Below are 9,989 nucleotides of genomic sequence, written 5' to 3' on the forward strand. Positions count from 1 at the left end.
ATATCATGGGGAAAAGATTGGGATCTAAATGTATCATATATTGAAATTTGAAGGGAAAATAAGAGATTTGGAAAAAGGATTTATTACGAGTAATTACATGACTACTCCTTCATTTAAAATTGTTATCTTGGCTATAAAATAGGTGAACAGATGAAGAATGGAAGAAACTCCTGCTAGAGCTAATTTGTAAAGGGAAAACATTAATTGAAATTGATGTTATGTTTGAATTTAAGAAGGAAAGTTAATATAGGCGTGCTAGAAGAGGAAATGCTACAGACATAATTATTAAATGAGAAATATTTTGGAAGTCGTTTGATAACTTTTGATTGTGTTTAATTATAACATATAAGCAAGCAAAGAATATGGAAAGTAATTGTTATAAATTATTGTAATATACTAATGTATAAGCATAATGTTATGGAAGCATGGGAATCGGAATATGTAGAAGAAGTGAATAGACTCGAAACCCCAAATAAAGAAGGAAGTTGTTTTATTTGTTGAGTCGAAGGAAGCAAGAAGCCAGAAGAAGACGTGAAGATATGGGTTTTTTGGACATAAGATAATATACACACACTCACAATGTGAGGAGTGTAATTTTTAAACTTTGTTGTTTTTTGTTGTATCTAAAATTTCTATATTGCTTGCTGATTGTTTGTAGATTGAAACTAATAAATATTATGTAAAAAAAAAATCAAGGGATTACACACTAATTATAAATCCATGGGAGTTAAAAAAGTGAATCTGGATTCCATCTGGAAATATAAATTGAAGCCTCAAACACGAAGTTTATCATGCAATGTTTTACACTGAAGAGCCAGGTGATCACCTACTTCAGTGCATCTTATCTCTGCTGGTGTTATAATGTGGAATTGAGTGCACTGGTTAATTTAAGGAGTGGGACATGTTACATTGAGCCTCAGGCTGGATTGGAGGACTTCAGGGGTTTTATGGGTTACACAACACAATCCAGCAGATGAGATCAACTGAGCTACATTCTTACCTATATACAGTAAGAAAAGGCATTGAAAGAAATATTTTATTTTAGATTGAATGAGGAATGACACACTCCATGAGCAATAATTATATGTGTATGTTTAAATATTCATATTGAAGTCATTAATTTTTAAATTATTTCTCAAGGAGTGTGTCATCCACCTTTCTCCCAATATTGGACCCATGTAAGAAATATATAGGACCTGTAATGACTTAGCATACACTGTACTGAAAACAGAGTTCCTGGTTTGTTTTCTTAAAGAATTCCATAAAGAATGCTGCTACTCAGTACTAAATGCATTATGTGCATTTCTAATCAAAAACTGGAACCTATGTGTTAAAATTAATTGCACTGATTGTATTTTTCACAGAAATTGAAACTAGAATGTAAAACACTTCTTCGCCGCCGCCCCCCAAAAGAAATCTAAGGTAATTTACAGGAAATTTTCCAAGGAACAATACAAAGGACTATTTTGATTAGCCAGCATGATGTAGTAGTGGTTTGAGAATAGGAATAGAACTCTGGAAATCGGGGTTCAATTCCCTGCTCAGCCATACAGACCCACAGTGTGACCTTGGGTGAGTGACGCACTTTCAACCCCAGAAACCCCCATTAGAGGTTCACCATAGGGTCACCAAAAGTCAGAAATGACTTGAAGGCACACAACAACAACAACAATGCCTGCACCACCACTATCCTCACCAAGTTGTAGCAAGTGGCTGTACATGGCAAGAAGAATGGGTGGGGCAGCAAAGAACAAGAAAAGGAAAAGAGAAGAAAGACATCTAATAATAAACAAATAAATAATAAACAATTTATTTATATTGCCCCGCCTCTCCCTAAGGATCAAGGTGGGGTTACAACCTGATAAAAACATACAATACAATACAGTCATAAAATCCAACAATCTACAGGGTTCTGCCTCAAGGTAATATACATGGCCATTTAAAAAAATTAATTTTTTAAAATTTAATGTTTCATTTTAACTGTAAATTTTTAATTTAAACTGTAGGAACACTGTACCAAAAATAAGGAGTGTTTCATCTGGAAGCACCCTTTATTTTCTCAATTTTTCCCCAAAGCCATTTTCCCCCATATTTCTTCTTGAAGGGCTCTAACTGAAATGCATAGAAGTTTACTCGGGAGACATCTAACTTACTTGGCTTACTCTCAGGTAGGCATACAAGAAAGATGAAGGAATTAGTGGGAAATATTTAATACATTATTAAAAGGTCTTTTAAGAAGTTTAAGAATGGAGAGTGCAGCTATGAAAGAACTAAAAAAGATTCTAAAATGCAAAGATATAAATCTGAACACAAAAGTTCGAATTATACAAGCCATTGTTTTCCCTATTATCAACAATAACGTTTATTGATTAGCCCATGGGCCATCTCAAATTATCATGTATGGATGTGAGAGCTGGACAGTTAAAAAAGAAGATAGGAGGAAATCAATTCATTTGACATGTGATGCTGGAAAAGAGTGCTGAGGATACCACAGATAGCCCAAAAGACAAATGGATGTTAGAAAGATCAAATCTCTCTGGAAGCCAGGATGACTAAACTGAGACTGTCATACTTGGCTCATATCATAAGAAGGGAGGAATCATTGGAAAAAAACAATAATGCTGGGAAAAGTAGTGGGAAGAAAAAAGGAAGGCCACATGCTAGATGGATGGACTCTATTAGGGAGGGCATCAGTATGGCTTTGCAGGAACTAAGCAGAGCAGTGGAGGACAGGGGGTCTTGGAGATGTCTCATTTACAGGATCGCCATGGGTCAAAATCAATTCGAGGGCAGTTAACAACAACCACCAGGATTTGTGAAGTTGAAGGCTTTCATGGCTGGCATCCATAGTTTTTTGTGGGTTTTTCGGGCTATGTGGCCATGTTCTAGAAGAGTTTCTTCCTGACGTTTTGCCAGCATCTGTGGCTGGCATCTTCTCCAGATGCTGGCGAAACGTCAGGAAGAAACTCTTCTAGAACATGGCCACATAGCCCAAAAAACCCACAAAAAACTATAACCACCAGGATTACTTCTACAGTGGATACGCAGCCCCAGTATAATGATACTTCTATTACGCTTATGACTTATTCCTAATTTTGTAGTAGTGGGTTATTCTTGATTATTTAAAATCTGTTGTTGTTGTTGTTGTTAACTGGTGGCCAAAAAATAAAATTGTTGGAGTTGCTTAGTGAAAAACTTTGGATGGATATAAGTTGCTGTATGGCTACAAGAATAAAAGTTAAATAAAAATAGCAAGATGTGGGCATACCAGATAAACTGTCTGCCTGCCTACATTTTTGTGCAACTCTCTCTCTCTCTCGCTCTCTCTCGCTCTCACACACACACACACACACATACACACACACAAACTCTCAGGAAAATTTTAAGCTGGATACATGTCTGCGTTTTAGACAGGTGACCTACAGTGAATTAGAAGGAGCTTTAGCCCTACACATCTCTTCTCACCAGTAGCAGAACATCCTAGAAGCAAAGAGGGAGGGAGGCAAGAAAAGGCTGTTGCAGGCCTTGCCTCATCATAACCAGAGAGGAGCAGCTGAGCATACGTTGTGTGTGGAGGTTCTCTCCCACCATCCAGCTAAGAATAAAACTGCATATAGACCCCTATCTCCATGGGATCTATATTTGCCTTTCTTTAAGACCCTTATACACACCTTTTCAGCTTCTTACCTTGATTAGATTTTAACTGTGCTCTTCTCAAGTCATCAGAATCACAGGTAGCGAGGTGCCAGGCAAGGGCTTTTAACTAGAAGTTCTCCTTTCTCTTCCAGAAAATGAGGAAATATATTGGGGAGGCTGTTAAAAGTCTCCAGAATAGCATTTGGATTAAAGCAGCCCCCATTCTCACCCCCTTTCACTTTTTTTGTTGTGGCAAAAGTGAGAAAGTGGTGATTTAAAACCCAAAGCCACACTTCCCTATTGAGGCTTCTTTCTCGGAACAGAAGGAGCCTGGAAAGGGCTGCAGGATTATTTAAGCACAGTAGCTAAATATGGCAATAATTTTTAAACAGCTAAAGGTGGTAGTGGGGTGGAAATAAGGAAGGGTGAGGGTTTCTAATGCCTCCCTGGCTAACTAATGCTCTCTGAATTCCCATTTCTTCCTCATGCCCTTTTGGCTTGTTCTGGCTGGCTGACTAACTACCAAGTTGCCTCAGAGAGCCTGATATTCTGCACAAAAGATCACAAGGAGTTCGTAAGAATCCAAACAATGTCAATGATTTCAAAGAAAATCCAAAATGTGTTCTGTTGTAATCATTATAGTAATTGGTTTAAGGCTCCTATGTGGATACAGAGACAAACATTTATCAGCATTCACAGTATTGAATGGTAAGGTGTTCAGGTATCCAAGCACAGGATAGTCTAGAACCAATTCTCTTGAGAGCCTGGGAAGGCAGTTTTACTAGCACCCTCTCCGGTGCTGAAGCTGCCTACGCCAGCACTCAACAGACCAGGGAAATATGTGGCCCTCCACTGACTATTGAATTTCAGCTCCCAACAGCTTTGGTAGCCAGCATAGTCCATGGAGAAACATGGTGGCAACTGCAGCCTAATGTTTGGAAAGCTGTATGTAGAGATCTCTCTGCATACTGGTTCTACAGACTAACATGGTTATATCTTTGAATTTTACCATTTGGAAAGCTGTTAGATTTCCACTTCAAATTAAGATTCTTTTACACTGCACAATTATAGCACTATGATTCCACTTAAACTGCCTTGAATTCCACTTGAACTGACTTAAAACAAGTGGTATCCTAAGATTTGCAGTTAGGTTTCCCCGACCCCCACCCTTTAAAAATGTTTCCAACATATGGCAACCCTAAGAGGCCAGATTTACTCAGAAGGGGGTTGCCATTGCTCACCAGGGAGGCTAAGAGACTGTGACTTCCCAAATGGGTTTCCATGGCTGAACAGGGATTTGGAGCCTGGTCTCCAGAGTTCTAGTTCACCCAGCCCAATACATCACACTCACTGTCAGGATTTGCAGTTCAGGGAGAGGTATTTATAATTCTCAGCCATGGTGTCTCCCTAGACCATGTATCCCAGGATTCCATAGGAGGCAGCCATGGCATTTCAAATGGAATCATCATGTTGTAAATATGTAGTGTGGAAGGCCCCTCAGGCCCTCCTGGTAGCATTGCACTGCCGCCGCCACCTCCACAGCTAATCCTCTCTTTCTCAGTCTGTAGGACAGACGTACATGATGACAGCAATGGCTCACTACCGTGCCACTGTTGGATTAGGTCCCACTAAGCACTACTTACAAGCAAAGCATAGGGAAGGCCCCATTTCACTTTTGTGAGCAACCAAGTTTCTCCAGTTGTTGGATTTAATAGGCCCTGATACTGTTTTGTACACCCACTCACAAACGAATGCCAGTGAAAAGGGGGTCTGGTACCCCAAAGAATGCCACCATTAGGGGGCTTAACTGGAACCAATCAAGGGAAGGAAAGGCAAGTTTTCAGTCCAAGGAAGATCCGCTTGAACATAAGAACCTCAGTCAATGCCACCAGTATGGCAAGTCCTGGTACCAGATCTGGTGTGCAGGTGTGGTGGTAGCATTGCCCTCTGACAACAGATCACAACAAATCTCAAAACCACACCTTAAAAAAATGTGAGTGGAATGTGACATTATGGCAGTTAGCACTGAGGAGTGGGGGTGCCCTCCTGTACTGTTGTAGTGGTCATTTCTAAAGTCAGGTAGTTGTAGACTTTAAAACAAATGAATAGGGTGGGGGAATTGGCAATAATTTGATGACTACATCATGTGGATAAAAAGTAACTGAACATAAAGAAGCAGTTCCAGAGTAAATAACTAATGTGGAGGCACACACATCCTTTATAGAAATCCTCTATGTGGTACTCTTATTTTCCTGCATCAGTCCCATAAATTCTGCTTAACTTCATTGGCCAGTCTAATGGCATCCAACATATCAGCTACACGGTCAGGCATCACAGAGTAACACAAGGGACCTGATTCTATTACTGAGATTCTTTTGCAAAGACTAATGAAATATTTCAGTGGTATGTTGCACTGCCACTCAGCACTGTGTTACAGTACAACTGCATTTAAATACCTGGCAGTGGTTTTACTAGTAACCAGTTATTCTGCTCTGGAGAAATGCCAAGTGATGGATGCAAAGTGAAGGTTTCCCAGTCCTTTTACTATTTGCATCCCACCTACCTTTTGTGCCTTTAACCATGTTTTATCTTTTTGCATCAACATTTAAGCTCTCTCACAGCAAGGATCTCTCTTCTTTCTTTGTGAAAGGCAAGTCATCATGAACACTGAGGGAGCTATATAAGGCATTATCTTTACATCTGTTTATGAATAGCTATAAACAAGATCCTTCTCTAAATAACTCATTCAAGGTTTGTTCCCACTATCAAATACAGCGAATTGCAATTCAGAGCAAATGACCCTCATTTCCATTTGAAACCGGTTCCTATCACGATGTGAACAAATCTGTTATGATAATAAGTTTAATAATAAGTTTTATTTATAAACCGCTATTCCGTGTTGATCATAGGTAAAAATTGCAATATCAAATACAAAATACAGGATAAAAATTGCAATACATAAATAAAACTTCAATATAAAAATTTCAGAATACAGATTAAAACCATACCATTGTTTAGATGATGAAACGAGGCAACGGCAAAAGAACTGGTTTTTCTAGACACTAGTTTAAAAGAGGTTCTTTTGAAAAAAAGCAATCCCAAAGAGTGTTGAACAAGTGAGAACGACAGATTGGAATCACAGCATTCAGGAGAGGAGAGACTAATGGCAGTGGGGTGTTTACTATCCCTCCTCATTTTGTTGGACATCTAAACAAAAGTAAGTCATTATCTCCATAAATATCTAACTGGCCTTAGAGATGGTTAGTCCGTGCATTAAAAATGACCCATTTTGTTTAGATGTGTGCATGTGTTTTATGATTATCTTAATTAGAACTATGTTTATTGGTTTCATTTAAAAAGTATTCTCAATGGTATAATATTAACATCTACAATAGTGCATCAGGATTATATGCATAAGCAGGTGTAATGTGACATATCATGCAAAATAATATTTCGTTAAAGTGTGTAAGCAGACAGTATATTACACAATGGCATCAGTGAGGTTGATGTCACCCAGTGGGGCGGGGGGGGGGGCAACTGCCTTGCCCTCCTTCACCACCCAGCTGGCCGCCTAGACTGCTTCTGAGGAGGGTGGCACTGCGGATTCCAGAATGCCCATTCAGGGTCTGGTATGGCTGCTCTCCCAACAGCCATGCCACACTCTGAGGGCACCCTCCACCACCACCACATAAGGCCTTTAGAGTCCGGTACGGCTGCTTTCCCAGAAGCTGTGCTAAACCCTGAAGACACACCCCAGCGGCGGCTGCTGCTGAGGGAGGTGGTACTGCAGCCTCTGGAGGACCCATGTAGAGTCCAGCCCAGCTGCTGGGCAAGTGGGAAAGGGAGGCAACACCCTTTCTTGTTCACCCAGTAGCCACGCCAGTCCCTTTGGGTGTACCTCCCCACCAAGTGACATCCCCTTCTAGGGTAGAATTCAAATATATAGCCATGTTAGTCTGTAGAATCAGTATGTAGACAGATCTTGTGGCACCTTTGAGACTAACTGAAAGAAAGAAGTTGGCAGCATGAGATTTCGTAGAAGAACTTTCTTTCAGTTAGTCTCAAAGGTGCTACAAGATCTCTCTACATACCCCTTCTGGGGTGTTACCCAATGCGGTCTGCCTCCCTCCCACAGATACACCTAGTGATGTCTCTGTTACTGCATTATAATGTGCAGTCTGTTCTGGTGGCTTTTTAACCTAGAGCAACACACAACTCAGATATCTCTTTGTAAATTTCTAGTAAGGATCACCTCTTTAGAATGTTGTAGTAGTTCAGCTTTAATCTTCTAGCTTTTAGACATTTGAATTTGCAGAGAGAATGTATTTAGAAATATGTTACTTTAGATTGATTATACTATTGTTCCCAGCACATGAGTGTGTCGTTCTCATCCACATTCTCATCTTCAATCCCACCCATGTAAAATAAGTTGGAGTGTGGGCTGGCATAGTGAAGCAGTCACCTAAGGGTGTCAGCTGGGAGTCAGTGAAAGAAAACTCTCTGATGTTTTTCCAGATCTTCTCAGCTGTTCCTTTCTATCCAAGGGCATGCCACACAATCTCTCTTAAGCCTCCTAAACTAGCTTGCTTCTTCAGGTGTGGTGAAATACTGTACAATATTCTATTACTAGTTCTGAAATAAGATTCCATAGCCAACCCATCTGACTTCTGTTTAGGGAATGGGAAAGGGGACACATCTTGTCTTCCAGCTCAGGGCTAGTCTGTACATAAAGTGTAGTATGCAAATTGATGTGCATTTCTGCACATTTGCATTGACAGTTAATTGTCTTCACTTTCCTGTGAAAATGCACATCTGTTCGCATCTATTCACCCTCTCTCTGTTGAAAATGTGCAGCCATCTAAATGTAAACAAAACAGATAGACAGCCATACAGTGTGATAATGCTCATTTCTGCTGATTTCAGCTAATACTCTGGTTAAAACCACAAAACCTTTTTCCACAGAGTTTAATAAGTTATGGTTTTGTTTTTGTTTTTTTGGAGGGGGGGTGGTGGCAGCAAAAAGCCCAAACTCCTGTGAACCACATGTAGCTGGATCACATTTCATTCAACTGGAATGAAAAGTATTTAAAATATGTAGACTAGCCCTTAGGCAATGAAATACCTTAGGTCAGACCAAGCAAGAAGCATCCACTTACCTATGTGCTCTAGAGTATCCTCTTCACAGCACAAAAATCTGATTCTGACAGTTTGAATTTGCTATGAGGAAGTGGCGGTCACAAAACTTCCTTTTACAATGCAGTGAAAAGAATATAGGAGTCTCCTTTAGAGGTTGGATGAGGAAAGAGATGACAGGAAACTGCTCACTCAGTCACCCGGCAAGCAGGTAACCATCTCGGTTCTTACAGTTACTGAAGATTCCTCAGCAAAGGTGGGACTTCAAAAACAACTGAATCTAGTGGAGGAAGGGCATTTTGTTTTTAAAACCATTATTATTATTATTATTATTATTATTATTATTATTATTATTACACTTTATTTATATAGCGCTGTAGATTTACACAGCCCTGTACATACAATCAATAAAATAGATAAAAATAGATATAAATAAGCCTGCCTATGGCGTACATTCTACAAAATAATAAAATAATACATATGAATACAAAGGAGGCAACAAATTAAAAACATCAAATAATAATCATACAATGCCTGGGAATGCTTTTATTAGACATAAACATAACCACAAACAAGTTTTTTATGTATATCTAAAACCAACATATACAGACAATTACAAGGCTACATACTTGACTAAACTATTATGCAAAACCTAACACTATTGACTCCCCCACCACCGACACTGATGGATAGATGCCGCTTGTATTATTATATTTCCTTTATATATCAATATATTTATGTTTTTATAACATACAAAGTTTATTATACAAAACCTAAAAATGATTTCTATCTTTGATATAACTGCAGAGAAGTAATAATTCACAATTTTTTAAAATTATTCAAAGATTTCTCTTTGATCAACACTATTACAGTAATTCATCCATTTCAGCAAATTCAATCGTCTTCATTAGCCAATCTTCTTGAGTTGGAATAGTGGTGTCCTTCCATCTTTGAGCGTGTATACATATATTGTAAAGTCTTTCCCTGTTTCTTCTCAATTTGATCATTAAGAATTCCAAGCAAAAATGTCTCTGATTTCAAATCTTAACTTTAAAAGGAAGGTCTCTCAAAAGGAAGGACATTGGTCTCAATACAGACAAAGTTTTTGCCCTCAGAGAAAATGGGAGCTCTAGAAATCAGGGAGGAAACAGCTCAGCTCATTAAAGGGATACTCCTCGCTCTGCATATACATGAATTCATTTGGTTAAGCACACAGTGGT

At 39.0% G+C, this 9,989-nt stretch overlaps 1 protein-coding gene across 1 annotated transcript in view; it reads right to left on the bottom strand.

Moving 5' to 3' along the window:
* LOC121919133 (C-X-C chemokine receptor type 1-like) overlaps positions 1 to 8,878 on the bottom strand; it is a 13,877-nt gene extending 4,999 nt beyond the window's left edge. Inside the window, exon 1 of the mRNA XM_042445407.1 lies at positions 8,793 to 8,878. The gene's annotated coding sequence lies outside the window, so the exon portion shown is untranslated. The remainder of the gene's footprint in view (positions 1 to 8,792) is intronic.
* Between the last annotated feature and the right edge of the window lie 1,111 nt (positions 8,879 to 9,989).

The sequence above is a fragment of the Sceloporus undulatus genome, chromosome 1 (assembly GCF_019175285.1).
Source record: "Sceloporus undulatus isolate JIND9_A2432 ecotype Alabama chromosome 1, SceUnd_v1.1, whole genome shotgun sequence".
Classification (NCBI taxonomy): domain Eukaryota; kingdom Metazoa; phylum Chordata; class Lepidosauria; order Squamata; family Phrynosomatidae; genus Sceloporus; species Sceloporus undulatus.